At 43.1% G+C, this 14,824-nt stretch overlaps 1 pseudogene; it reads right to left on the reverse strand.

The window, feature by feature from the left end:
• Positions 1 to 12,457: 12,457 nt before the first annotated feature.
• LOC138150632 (E3 ubiquitin-protein ligase TRIM41 pseudogene) lies at positions 12,458 to 14,456 on the reverse strand (annotated as a pseudogene).
• Positions 14,457 to 14,824: the final 368 nt, after the last annotated feature.

Genomic DNA, 14,824 nt, shown 5'->3' on the forward strand with positions numbered 1-14,824 from the left:
TCTTTATTTCAGGAATCAAAATGTAGTAAAAGTACTTGGACTTGATCCTGGTTTTATTACGTACTGTGTAATCTTGGTCAAGTCATTTTCCCCTTTCCCAGGCCTCAGTTTCCCCATTTATACCATGAAGAGATGGGATTGGATGATCCCTAGGGGTCCTTCCCTTTTTGAAATTCTACAATCCAATTTATACAGTCCTGTCTTTGTCCTAGGGGGAAGCTCTAGTTTTAGGTTCTATTATGCAAAATTGGGAATCCCTCAGGAGGAGGAAAATGATGGTGTCTGTGTATATTTTGCAAGATGAATGCATGAGTCAGTGAATGTGACTGTGAGTGTATCTTTGAATACGTACATGTATGTGCATTTGCATCTTTGTTCTTCAGGGATCTTGGGAACTAAAAATATGCAGTGGGAATAAACCTAACAAACCTACCATGCAAATTATTTATGTAACTAAACTATATGTAATGTTACCAATAGATCATATTTCTATAGTACTTTATAGTTCAAAGAATTCTTTCATTTCCATCCTATGACTTAGGTAGTACAGCAATTTTTATTTTTATTTTTATTTCTTCAGATGATAAAACCGAAGCTTTGAGAGATGAAGTTAATTGATTCTGCATTCTGTCATTATTCATCTGCTGTGTATAGAGCCCTGTGCCAGGCACTAGGGAAGGTACAAAGTACACATAAGGCATGGTCTCTGCCCTCATAAACCTTATAGTCTACTAGGGGGAAAAGATACAGAAAGATAACCATAATTAACAGTCTGTGGTACATACAGTAGAGATGTATAAAACAGGAACCAAATGGATTAAAGGTGGAAGGTCATTATTGACTCAGGATAGAAATGGGAGACGAGACTTTCTGGAGGAAATATCATTGGAGTTGAGCTTTAAAAGATGGATAAGAATTCACTAGAAAGAGAGGGACAAAGGATATTACATAAACAGATAGTATTGCATAAATAAATAGCATGAACAAAGCATGAACATATCCTCCATTCTTTTTTTTTTTAATTTTTAAGCAATTGGGGTTAAGTAACTTGCTCAAGGTTATTTGATCTCCAGGTCATCCCGACACTGGAGCCGGTGCTCTTACTCGCTATGCTACCTGGCCGCCCCATATCTTCCATTCTTTAATGTAAATATTTTGCATTTATTTATCTCTGTGTACATTGTCCCCACCCCTCCAAAAAATGTAAGCTGCTTGAGAGTATGTATTATTTTTATTTTTGTCTTTCTACTCCTAGAATAGCTTAGTGCCTAGGACACAGTAAGCAATTCATAAATACTTATGGAATTGAATTGAGTTGAATTCAGGAGATAGTATGTAATTCAGTTTGGCTGAAATCTAGAATATGTAGAAGGAAGTAATAAGAGATAAGGATGGAAAAGGAGGTTGGTGCCTGAGTCTGGAGGGCCTTGAATATCAGTCAGGCAATGATCACTAAACTTGATTTAAGAAGCAAGCTAGCATGCTGAATATGCTTAAGAACAAGAATGCCAAGAGTATAAAAACAATTATTCTGGAAGCAGCAAGTTTGGAGGTAAGAATAGGGAGGGAAAGAGAAGATACAGGTAAGAAAACCTGTTGTAGACTACTGCTACCAAAGGAAATAAACATGGTTAAGATGGATTTATAGGAGAATTCTATCATACTTCTAAAAAACAATACATATACAACAAAATACAATTGTCAAAATGGAGAAAGAAATACTCTATTGAACTCCATTTGAGTCAAATATCCTTCTAATACCTAAACTAGGGAAGGATAAGGCAAGGAAGGAGAACTACAAATCTGAATGAATATTGATTCAAAAATTTTAAATAAAATCATGCTCAAAAGAAGTTGGTGGTAGAAGTTGTGAATTGGTCCTGATGCTCTAGAAAGTGATTTGGAAATATGCTAATAAAGTTATTAAAATGCCTATACCCCTTCATCAAGAGATTCCTCTGCTAGTCATATACTCCAAAAAGGTTAATGACAAAAAGAAAAGCCTTGTACACAACAAAAGATTTATAATAGCATTTTTGTAGTAGTAAAGAACTGGAAAAAAGTATATGCCTATGAATTGGGGGATTGCTAAATAAATTGTGGTAGAATAGAATGTAATAGAATATTACTGTACTGTGAGAAAAAACTGAATATGATAAATACACACAAGCATTGTAAGACTTATATGAATGGATAAAAAGTGAAGTAAACAGAACCAGGTAAACAGCAGTAACATACAGACTACAACAATGTAAAGGGCAAGAACAACAAAATAATTAAAACTGAATGTTATTAAATTTTAACTGAGCGTAGTTCCAATGCAGAAGCATGAAAAGATACATCTCTTCAAGGACAGTGGGAAAATATCTCAGGAGAGAGAAGAGAGATGTATAAATAAAAAATCTGAGAATCACCTGTATAGAAGTGATCATTGAATTTATGGGAACTAATGAGTTCACCATTGAGAGAATATAGGGTAGAAGTTCCTAACCTTTTTAGGGTCCTGGACACCTTTGGTAGTCTGATGAAGCCTAAAGACTCCTTGTGAGAACAATGTTTTTAAATATATAAAATACACAGAATACCAAGGAAACTATTTATATTGAAACATGGTTATAAAAATTTTTTTAAATAGTTCATGGACAGTCAGAATGCAGAGGCTTTAAAGGACATTGAGAGGATAGAAAGTGGTAGTACACAGCTTTCTTTTTTTAAGCAATTGAGGTTAAGTAACTTGATCAAGGTTACACAGCCAGTTATTTTTTGTGTGGGTGCCAAGTATCTGAAGCCGGAACCAATCCCGGGTCTCCCGATGCTGGGGCCGGCGCTCGGGCCGGCGCTCTTACTCACTGTGCCAGGTACACAGCTTTCTTAAGGAGTCTAACCAGAAGAGGAGGAGAGCTATGGGAGGATTACTAGTGGGGAGAGTCTGACAAAGTGAGTTTTGTTTTGTTTTTAGAATAGGGAAGCATAGGTATGCCTGAAAGGAGCAGGGAAGCAGCCAGTAGGTAGGAAAAGATTGAAGCTAGGAGAGAATGGAGATGATAATGGGGGCAATCTGCTGGAGAATGTGGGAGAGAATGGGATCAAGGGTGTATGTAAAGAGACCAGTCTTGGCAAGGAGAAGGACCATCTCTTCATCGCAGGCCAGAGTGAAAGAGGAAGTATTCTTGAGGGTGAAGGGAGGAAAGAATATGTCTGAGTGAAGTCAGATGAGAAAGAGGGGAGTCTAGATTCAGAGCTTTCTTTTCTACATCATCACATCTCTTACATTAATCAATAAACAAATATCATATGTTACAACAATCTAACACTGCCATGTGATGAACAGCTGTATTATTGGGGGGGGGTTTCAATAAAATGATAATATCCATTCATAATCATCAGTCCTGCAGAATCCATATGATCCTTCTAACATCTCAATGTAACTAAGGCATATAGCCACCTATGCATTATAATTACAAAGACACCCAGAAGCACCCTCCCTTCCCATCATCCCTCAAAAAACCAAAATACCCCTACAAAAAAATCCTACCTGGATTAGTTTACTAAGTCCTAAAATTTCTTTACTAGAGAATATGGGCATTTATTTCCATACTAAGAGAACAGGCTTAAAATGTAAAGCTTGGATGGGAAAGGTAATATGGACATATTAGTGTTTAGATGTAAACAAGTCATCCAGATCCTCTCCAGAGAGCAGATAATGAAAAGGAAGGGAGGACGACGGGGGTGCAAAGGAGAAGAGGGAGGGTGGGAAGGACACAGTAAGGTGAGCCTGTGAATGCCAAAGACAAATTTGGCCAAATTCACAATTTTGCCAGAGCCAGTCCTGTCTGCCAAAACATTTAACTATATCAAGGAGAGGCAGGCACTTAATAGGTGCAGTCAGTGGGAATGAAATTCATTGTGTTCCTTGACCCTTTAGTCATTTATTACATCACTATCTTCCTCATCAACAACAAAGCTTTATTATGACCCTGCAGGGGAAAGGGCACTGTATATACAAAGATCCCTGATCTTGGAATCAGTCGAATTAGGGAGAAAGGAGATGCATATAAAAAGAAAAAAATCCAATAAAAATGATGATGATGTGGTGGGAGGAGCACTGGACCAGTGTCATGGGTTCTACACCTGGCTCAGTGTCTGACTATGTAACTTTGAGGTCCCTTCCCTTCTCTTTACCTCATTGGAGTATGATCTGTTAAATGAGGTTGGATTCAATGTCCCCTGGCTCTAAGTCACTGTTCTGTGCTTTATAGTGAGGGATGAACATCAGATGAAAGCTGTGTAGATAATAATTATTCAGAAGAGGAAGTGATCACAACGGGTGAGGTCCTCAAAAAGGGCATATGAAAGAAAAAACAATTGCCTACGAGAGGCACTGAGGAAACAACAGAGGGAACAAACACACGGGCAGGGATAGTTATTAATGCAATAACATGCATTATTTGGAGGGATGGTGAGGAGACCAACCTGACCAGCACAGATTTCACACGGGGTGTTAGGAGGAGTCAACACTGGACAAGTACCATGGTGTCTGAAATCTGGAAGGGACTTCGGATTTGTCCAACTTGGACCTGACCAAGTAGTCCGTCTACAATCTGTCCAACAAGAGTCAGAGAGTTAGGTTAGCCTGGAGCTGGGTAGACCTGAATTCAAATCTAGCCTCAGATACTTCCTAGCTGTGTGACCTGGGCAAGTCATTGAACCTCTGTCTGCCTCAGTTTCCTCATCTGTAAAATGGGGGTCATAATTGGGCCTACCTCCCAGGGCTGTCATGAGGATCAAGAGAGATGATATTTGTAAAGAGCTTTTCAAACCTTAAAGTGCTGTATGGATGCTGGCTATTTTAATTCTTAATTCCCAGGGCAACCAAGCCACGCCCCTTAGGGCTGGCCCAACCTATGAGGCTGCCTTCTCCCTCCTGTATTAAGAACTCAAGTGTCAGGCTTCCCACTATTGAATTGTAGCTTGCCTGATAAAGGCCTTGGAGCTCTGGCCAAAGAAGAGGCTTCAGACCCCTGGCTCAATGGGTCTGGAGGCGGAGTTCTCTTCACCTCAGGCTCTGGCCTTCCCTTCTGCTCCTCCCACGAGCCACATCTGCAAACAGGCTCAGACCCCTGAAGATTGACATTTGACGGTGGCCTGTAGGGTCAAACTAAGGGGCAAGAGGGTGGGCGTGACTTTCGTGGCCCCGCCCCTTTCTGGCCGCGTGCACACGCGCGCGCGCACACACATGCACACACGCACATACGTATGTGTGTGTGTATAGTTGTTGGCAGAGATACTGGAATAGTTTGCCATTTCCTTCTCCAGTTCATTTTACAGGTGAGGAAACTGAGACAAACAGAGTTAAGAGACTTGCCCAGGGATTACACAGCTAGTAAATGTCTGAGGCCAGATTTGAACTCAGGAAGAGGAGTCTTCTATATTTTTGCCTTGGCACTCTATCCACTGCACCCCCTAACTGTTCATAGATAGATATGAATTATATATATATATAGAGAGAGAGAGAGACACATATATGTGTATAGACACACACACATATATACTGTCATACATTCCATAGAAACTATAGTTCAGTTGATTAGATTATCAATCCTTAACAAAAGGTGAGTATGGTAGAGGGAATAGAGAGAGGTAAATGTAGAAAGACCACGTCTTACCTTGGCTGTTATAATTCCACAGAGAAGAGGGGGGTTGTCTTCCAGTTCTCCTTGGGCTTTTCTCTTCATTACCTGACAGTAATCTGACTGGAATCACTTGTTTGAATTGTTCAGACTCCTTGGAGAGGACCCACAACTACGTTATCCTTGATCTTGTCCACTGTCATCGCAGACACTCACATGAGGGGAAGTAAAAATGTTTAAAAATATTTCATCAGACATTTGGTGTAATAGTATCCCATGGGTTCACAGACATATGCACAAAAGGACATATGTACAGGTATGAATTGATTCCTTAACACTATATATTGGGACCTGAAAACTATTAAAGGAGAGAGCCAGCATTAAAATTCACAACTTTATATATGTGTGCACAAATAAATACACAAAGTATAAGGAGCCATCATGGTGAATCTGAAATCTCCTAGGATATCATTGAGAGATTGGAATATGCCTATGGAAAATTATACCTAATACGGAAAGAACAAGCTAGATAAAAGTATTGGTATTTATATATGTATAATATATTTATATGCTATATAATATATTTATGATTGGTATAACATATTTATAAGATTGATATTATTTATGTATATATATATACATATATATGTGATTTGCACATATTAGAAATTCCGTAAGCTGGTGAGTGGAGAGTATTCCAGTGAAGCTCGAGAAAGGGAGAAACAGGAAGCATATTGTCTTGGGAGTACACAATTAGGTAGGAGGAGGGGAAACAGATCACAACCTGGCACTGTGAGCTCAAAATGAATCAACAGTATGAGTTGGCAACTAGAAAAACAAATGCTGTCCCACACTCTGTTAGGGAAGGCAGGCGATGGCCTCACAATGCCCTGCTTTGTCACACCCTATTCTGGAGTGTTGTGTTTGGTTCTAGGTGCCAAACCAATTTTAGGAGGTACACTGATCAACTGGGGAAAATCCAAACAGTGGCTCCAGAACAATGATGGACCTCACTACCATGCAGTTTGAGGCTAGGTTAGTGCTAGTTGTATGCTGGAGAAAGGATGACTTAGTGGGCTCAGGTCTGAAGTACTGAAAATACCGTTACATGGAAGATGTCTTAATCTTGCTCTGCTTGTATGCCAAGAGAAATAGAAAACCCGAGTGGAAGTTAAAGAGAGATGGCTGAATATAAAGAAAAGCTTCCTGACAACATTGAGTTGAGTGGGCTGCTTTGGTAGGGCCATAGGCCTAAAGCAGGAACAGATCTCAGAGGGCATTTAGTGCAACACCAGGGGTGGGGAACCTGTGGTCTGCAGTCCTTTGGGTCTTTTTTAACCTTTTAAGGCTGCACTTGAGGGCCTAGAGGATGATATGTGGTCACAGGTTCACCCCCTTCCCATCCAACCCCATCACTTTCAAGATGAAGAATCTGGAGTCTCAATAGGTGAAGTCAGTTAATCCAGTAGCATTTATTAAGCTCCTAGTGTATGCCAGGCAGAGTGCTAAGGGCTGAGATACAAATAAAAGCAATAATAATCCCTGCCCTCCTAATCAGGGAGGCAATGCGAAAATAACTGCACATACAAAATATGTCGAGTTTAAATGGAGGAGTAATCGCAGAGGGAAGTCGTCAGCAGTAGGGGGTACTGGGAAGAACCTCTTTCAGAAGGTAGAGCTCGAGCTGATTCTCGAAGGAGGCCAGTCAGGAAAGCACTCAGCATGGTACCTGGCACAGAGTAGGTGCTTAATGTTTAGTGGATTGGATTTGGGGGATTAGATTGGAACTTCAAGCCAAGGTTGCATGAATCTTTGTCCAGGATAACGTGGAGGAGTTACTTCTTCAGGTCAAGGTTAGACAGGCTGGTCACTGAGGATGGTTACCAGTTCTCCCCAGCACTGATTTGGTGACATCCTCGGTTTACACTTGGGAGGAAGTGCTATGCCTCCAATTTGACCTCTGTGGTTTGTCAGTGCAGGGCACTCCCTCCACTGCTCTCTGGCCAGTCTGAGAACTGCTGGGCAGCAGGGTAACACGGTGGATAGAATGCTGGGCCTGGAATCACAAAGACCTCACATTGACATGAGCTGAGCAAGGCATTTTTCTACCTCAGTTTCCTTAACTGTAAAGTAGGATAATAATAGCACCTACCTTATAGGGTTGTTATGAGGATCAAATGGAGCAAAGCACTCAGCATGATGCCTGGCCCATAGTAGATTCTTAAATGTTTGTACAATTGTATAATAAAATTAATTCCCCTGCAGCCAGTTTGCTGTTGAGCCTCTTGGAGGCTGGTCCTGAGACAATAAATATATAATCTAGTACCTGGCTCATACACAAAGAGCCATGTCTGAAGTAATAAGCAAGTCAGATGAGCTCATTTTTTCTGGCCATGCATTTTTGGAGTTACATTAAACACTTTTATGCCTTTTAAAGATAATTTTACGATGATACAAGGCAAGGAAAAAGGCATATATTAGCATTAAATAGAAAAAGTCACCATTAGAAGTACTTGGTAATAAGTATGTATTTACTGATATCTATACATTTATTTTTTATTTATTTAAAGCAATCGGGGTTAAGTAACTTGCTCAAGGTTATACGGCCAGTTATTTCTGGGTGTGGTGCTGAGTATCTGAGCCCAGATTTGATCCCCAGGTCATCCCGACACTGGAGCCGGTGCTCTTACTCACTGAGCCACCTGGCCGCCCCTAAGCAATTGGGGTTAAGTAACTTGCTCAAGGTTACACGGCCAGGTGTTTCTGGGTGGATGCTAAGTGTCTGAGCCCGGGATTCGATCCCCAGGTCATCCCGACACTGGAGCCAGTGCTCTTACTCACTGTGCTACCTGGCCGCCCCAATATACATTCATTTTTTAAAAAGCTCATTCTTAACTGTTTCATTTACACAGATTTGCATGATGTACAAAGGATTATAGAGGTTCTCATGGGTTTGAGTGGCACTTAGAGGTGGAAAGATCATAGCTTTCATAATAAGGAACCTCAAGTCTAAGACCATTGTTTTGCAGAAGAGGAAACTGAGGCCCAGAGACTTGTCTGTGATCATCCAGGTATTAAGTGTCAGAAGCAGGGATGTGAAGCCAGGTTCTCCAGCTCCCAGTACAGCTTTCTGGCCATTTCCCCTTAAGAGCAGACTGGAGACCACTAAGCCTTGTCCATGTGACTTGGCCTAAGCATTAGCAGAGACACCATCCTGAGTCTTACCTGAGACCACTAAGCATTGGCCATGTGAATCGGCCCAGGCATTAGCAAAGACACCATCCTGAATCTCCCTCTGAGAAACTTCACTGTTTTCCATTTCTCAACCCTGGCTCTTGTTTTGCTACTCCTTTTGTCTCCTTTAATTGGACCCCCTGACCTGGCCCTCATCTTTTCCTTCTCATTAATCCATTACTTCAGCAACTGCCCTCCAGAAGAAGCCCAGCAGGACAACACTTGGGGACCAAGTATAACGGGATTCTTAAGGATATTTCACCAGCAGCCCAAACATTCACAGAAGGATACCTGTGCCTGTTAGAGACAGCTCTCCCTGAGCACTCCTACACACTGTGTGCAAAAGGCCAGCCCAGCTCCAATTCTATGGTAACTGCCGGAGGTGGTGATGAGAATATTTTTGATTAACCCACCTCAGTTCCCTCTGAGTTATATGGACAATCATGATACTTCCATAAGCATTCTTGAAGTGAGAACTAACCTAATTCATTTCCGTATGGATTTAGATGAAGCCAGACTAGGGGAAAAGAATGTGGCACTAATAAAAAGGAGCTGAAGAAGAATGAACTAAAATATTCATAAAAGCTAATTCACACTAACTGCTTCTCTTGGAAAACTTTTGTCAGGCCGGCATTGTTCCCAACTATGAAAACGAATACCCAAGATAATAACCAAGAGTAATTCCGCACTTTGCAAACACGTAATTGAGAAAATAATAACAAAGGGGATGGAGAAAACCTGTCCAGTTTGCTTTTGGAAGAAAATTCAAATGATGCTTCACCCAGAAACACTTATGTAATCAACACTTAATGAGCTGCAAAATGCCACCATCCTCTTATTTTCCAGCAGGTATTATATATAAGCTCATAAAACCATGTTATTTTAAGAGAAGGGGAAAAAAAACCCATAGCTATTACAAAGAGACAAGCTCTGTGCTATTTGACTATAATAAATTTTTTCCTTCCTGACACTCTAAATGCCTATAATTTGAGTCACTAAGACCATACATAAAGTTTTACTAGCAGAGCTGAAGTACCTTATTATCTTTGCTATTTATAGAGTGTAGCAGATTCACCTGGTATCTGGGTCTCTGGCATCTTTGGTGTGGTGTGTGTGTGTGTGTGTATGTGTGTGTGTGCACGCACTTTGGTTTGAGGGTTGTCTGTGTGTATGCGTACACGTCCATGCTCCCTGATGTTTGTAAGGCACATATCACAAACTCAGAGACAATACTTTCACTAATTGGAGCTGACAACTCACCTTTGATTCTATGTGAACAGTGCAAGTGACTTTTCTCTACAAAGAAAAGTCTCTTGTAAAAGAGAAGAGAGAAATCACAATGTAATGAAGGGTAAACCAAAGTTGTGATGGAAAGAGGTTCAAGAATGTGTGGTAAAAATCAGTGACTTGAAGAGACTTTGTGAGATGTTGTTGTTAAGTTTTGCTTGAAGTTTACTTTTGAAGAACCGCCCCCTTCATTTAGAGTGTGAGCTCCTTGAGGATAGGGACTAGCTTTTGCTTCTTTCTGTATCCCTAATTCAAAGTCCAGCACCTGGAACATAGTAGGTGCATAATAAGTTTCTATTTAAATGACCACCCTTGGTATCTAAATGGTCAGTTGGTGTCTGTAATTAGACAATGATGGAAAGAGCTCAAAGGGACTTTGGTGGCCCTTCTAGGCACTGGTTCCCTCCACTTCCTCACCTCTCATTCTCTTCTCAGCCCTTTGCAATCCAGCTTCTACCCCTACTACTGCCCCTTGCTCTCTCCAAGATTCCTGAGAATTTCTGTATTGTTAAGCCTTGTGACCTTTCCTCAGTTCTTCTTCTTGCCTTCCCTGGAGAATTTAGTATCTCCACTCCCACTAGAATTGAACAAGAGAGAATTTGGCCAAAAACAATACATACAAATGCCTTCTAGTCATCTTGTTTTTGTTATGTGTATACTTATTTATGTTCATGTTGTCTCACTATTAGAATGTAAGCTCATTGAAGGCAGAGCCAACATCTTTGTTATCTTTAAATCCCCAGTATCTCACATAGTGACTGGCACATAATAACTGCTTCACAAATACTCAATGATGATCCAGAAAGGGTACTTAGTAAGAGCAGTATGATAGATACCAAGAGAACTAGGGGAGCAGAATGTCACAAAAAGCCAGTGCCTAGCATAATACCTGAGTTAATGTATGTTTATTGAATTAGTTCAACTTCCTCATTTTACAAGTGAGGAAACTGAGGCACACAGAGGAGAGGAACTGAACCCAAATCCAATTGTAAGTGCTACAGCTGGAATTAAAATCCCTCCAGCCCCAGCCCAATACCCTTGTATCCTTGTGTAGCAGCAAGCACCCTAGAGTCCCCAGGGTGGCTGCCAACACAGGTTCTTAGATCTGCTTTGCTAAAGAAAAGCAACTCAGAATGGGTTAACAAGCTTACTTTAATCAGTCAAACATGTACCTCATTCAGGGGGAAAAGGTCAGCACCCCAAACTTCAGAGTATACAGACAGAATTATCAGGACAGAGAAACAGATCAAGTAGACATTTCCAAACTGTCCAACCATTACATCCATACGAAATCAACATCTGGGTTTTTCAAAGCCGGGGGCTCTCAACAACGGCTTCCCAGAGTCTCATCTGATAGAATCACAGAACACTTCTCAAAGTGAGCCCCCAAAACAAAGCCTCACATCAGGGCTTATATAGCCTTCTCCTGGCTCAGAGAATGTAACAACCTTCTGGACCCACTGGCCAATCAAAAAGTATCTACTGAAAAACAAGCCTCCCACCCCAGGCTCCAGGTGCACTTTAGCCTAGGGGCAGGGAAGATCTTAAAAATTTACATTCCCATTACACCTTGCCATGCTGCCTCCTTAGCTTTTTTTTTTTCCTGATAAAACAGTAAACTTTTATTACCCATTTCTACACACCATTCCACTCCCCACCCCTCAATTTCCCCCCAAACCAACCTTAGCCAACAAGCAGTAAAGAGAAAGGCAGGAGGCTGAGAAATAGGGAGTGGGGGGAGGTGCCTCAAACTTGGTATAAGCCCCCAAATTGCAAGGGTTCTAGAAAAATAAAGACTATGCCCAAGACTCTTCTCAAAGGATCAAACTGATCCCTACCTCCCCTGGTGGACTGCAAACAGGAGGGGGAAGGGGAATCTGGGCCTGAGAACACCAGAGTCACATTTTTGGTGACAAACTCCCCTTTGGGAAATGGAAGTGAGAGGCAAGTGAGCAGGAGAACAGGATGAGGGGAGGAGAAGGCAGAGACAGCTAAGGTGAAAAAAAGACATGAGGGTGATGACCATTATGGTTCTGATCTGAGAGAACCTTAGAGACCCAACCTCCCCATATATCCCCCTCAGCTATAGACAGCTGACAGGTGTAGAGGGGAAGGGGCTCATCCCATTAAAAAAAACCCTCAAATGTTCCCCTCCCTAAATAAAATTCAATTGTGTAGACAAGTAGAATTGGTAGAATTGGAGAGGAGGAGAGTAGAAAATGGGGGGGGGGGCGCAAGGAAGAAGCAGACTGTTGAATGATTGTTTTCCCTTTCAGGAACCCGTACCCAACTATAGACAAGGATGATAGGACAGAGAAGGTAGGAGAATAAAAACCAGAGGTGGGAACCTAGGAGACAATAGTGTTGTTAGAAGAGAACTAACCTCCCCAGCTTGAGGACCTACCCTTAACCCCTATCAAGATAAGGGAAGTTTGGGAGAGGGGGGATGAGCACTGGGATGCTTCAGGGGCAGAGTTTGATTCGGGTGCCCTTGGAAATCACCCAGAAAAGGGGGAAAACCTGCTCACCCAGAAAGGCAGCTGAGAAGGTATGTACACGTCCCAGAGTCTCAGCATTGTAGAAGCCCAGCTGTCCTGCCTCATAGTCCAGGTATACCCCTAATTGGTGTGGCTTGTCTCCAGGGCTCAAAGGTGTCTGCTCAGTTGAGCTCTGTGCTTGGTAGCACTTCCCATTGGTGCCCAGACACTACACCTCCCTTTGAAACATTGGCTGCTGGGGCAAATGGGGCCTTCTGTGGCGATGGTAGTGGTGGGATGGTGTGGCATCCCCACTACCACCCCCAGACCCTCCTGCTGGTCCCTTCTCCTTGTGATGAGTTGATTCACCAGCAGCCCCTACAGCCCAGCCACGTGGCCCCCCCACCTCCACTTCCCAATAGTGGCGACCAGAGTGGAAGCCCTGGGCACCCAGCACATAGCATTCAGCTGAAAATCATTTGGGGTGGTCAGGGAGTTCCTGGCGCTGCTCTGCCAGACAGACTGCACGTCGGTCTGGTGACAGGGCTAAGGCTGGATGAGCAGTGTCAGGATCCAGAGTCAGGTCTACTCTGGCAGCCTCACAGAACATCCGGCTCGTCTTTCTTACAATGGCATCTTTCAAGAAGTCATGACTGTGGGGATGGCTGGGATCTGGGGACCAGATCTCTGGAGGTTGCAGCTGTACCTCTTCACACCTGTTAAAAGTCTCCTTGATGTCCTTGAGCAGCCAAAGACCCCCTGTTGGTTTCTCTCTTGTGCCTCTGCCAGCAGTCGACTCAGTTGTGTAGCTTGCTCCCCTAGGCGCCCTGCTGCAGCTCCTGCTCGTCCTAACTGGGCTTCATGCTGTTCCCATAAGCACCATTCTAGCCCAGCTTGTTCATCAGCCAGGAACTGTACCAATCTTCCAAATTCTGATGCTACTGCTGCCAGCTGTGTCTTCATCTGACTCTTGAGTTCCATGACCCTCCTCTCTTCCTTGGCCTTCAGTTTCTGTAGTTTCCAGGTGCTTCTTCAATGGTTCTACATGACCTTGCAGCTTGGCCTTGTACTCCTGCGCCACTTCTTCCAATGGCACCACACTGTGCTGCTTGTGGTTTCTTGATTCTCGGCATACCACACAGATAGCTTCTTCATGCACCTCACAGAACAACTTCAGAGCCTCTTGGTGCTTGGGGCATACACCTTGCTCATTTCCCCAGCTTCCTTTCCGTGGGGCTGGGTGCATTTGCTGAATTACCTGCACCATGTTCGCCAACTGTAGGTTGGGTCTAAAGCTCCTACGGGGAAAAGTCTTCCTACACTGGGGGCAGGTGAATCTACGCCTAGGAGCAGGGGCTGGTGGTGGAGGGGTAGCTGGCTCTAGCTCTTCCTCTTCATCTTCTTCCTCCTCCTCACCCCTCAGCTCCTCTTCCACATCCCCCAGGTAGTTGTCCAAATCTTCCTCTTCATCCTCATCCCACACATAATCCATGTTGTCCCAGGTAGGGCCATTGATGCTACTGGTCCAGAACTCCTCATCCTCTACCTCTTCTTCTTCCATATCCCCCTCATACTCATCCTCTCACATGGGGGTGTCCCACCCACCGCTGGCCCCTACTGCCTCCACCTCTTCTCCCTCCCCTTCATCTTCCTCTTCCTCCCTCTCCTCCTCATCCTCTCCACCCCACAACTGGGTCACACACACCCTACAGAAGTTGTGCCCACAGCCAATGGACACGGGATATGTAAAGTAATCCAGGCAGATGGCACATACTGCCTCGTCTTTGAGCATCTGGACTGGGTTGGGTGCCATGGAAATGGCAGCCATCTTAGTCTCAAGTCAACCAGGGACGGTTATGTGCCAAGGGCTAGGGAGGTGAGATCAGGAATGATGGGGGGAATGGGATCCCAATAGGTTCAACAGGGCGTCTGGAAAGAATTCAGCTCAGCCTTGCTTGGAGTTAGAGTTGAGAAAGTTTATTACTACGCCATTACAGCTGGCAAGAGTCCTTTAGGGGACCTGCGAGTGAGAGGGGTACATACTTTTACTTTTAAAGGGTAGGGCTGCCATTATCAGGGCTGACCTGATGGGAGGGGCCTCAATGCATAGACAAAGGTCAGAGGTGACCAAGAGGAGCATGTGACTTTAGTGCCTAGATAGTTTAGATAAGATTTGGGCCAGGTCATTAAGGAGAT

Source organism: Petaurus breviceps, unplaced genomic scaffold (assembly GCF_028583685.1).
Source record: "Petaurus breviceps papuanus isolate PSGF00001 unplaced genomic scaffold, PetGlider_PUasm1.0 90881, whole genome shotgun sequence".
NCBI lineage: Eukaryota > Metazoa > Chordata > Mammalia > Diprotodontia > Petauridae > Petaurus > Petaurus breviceps.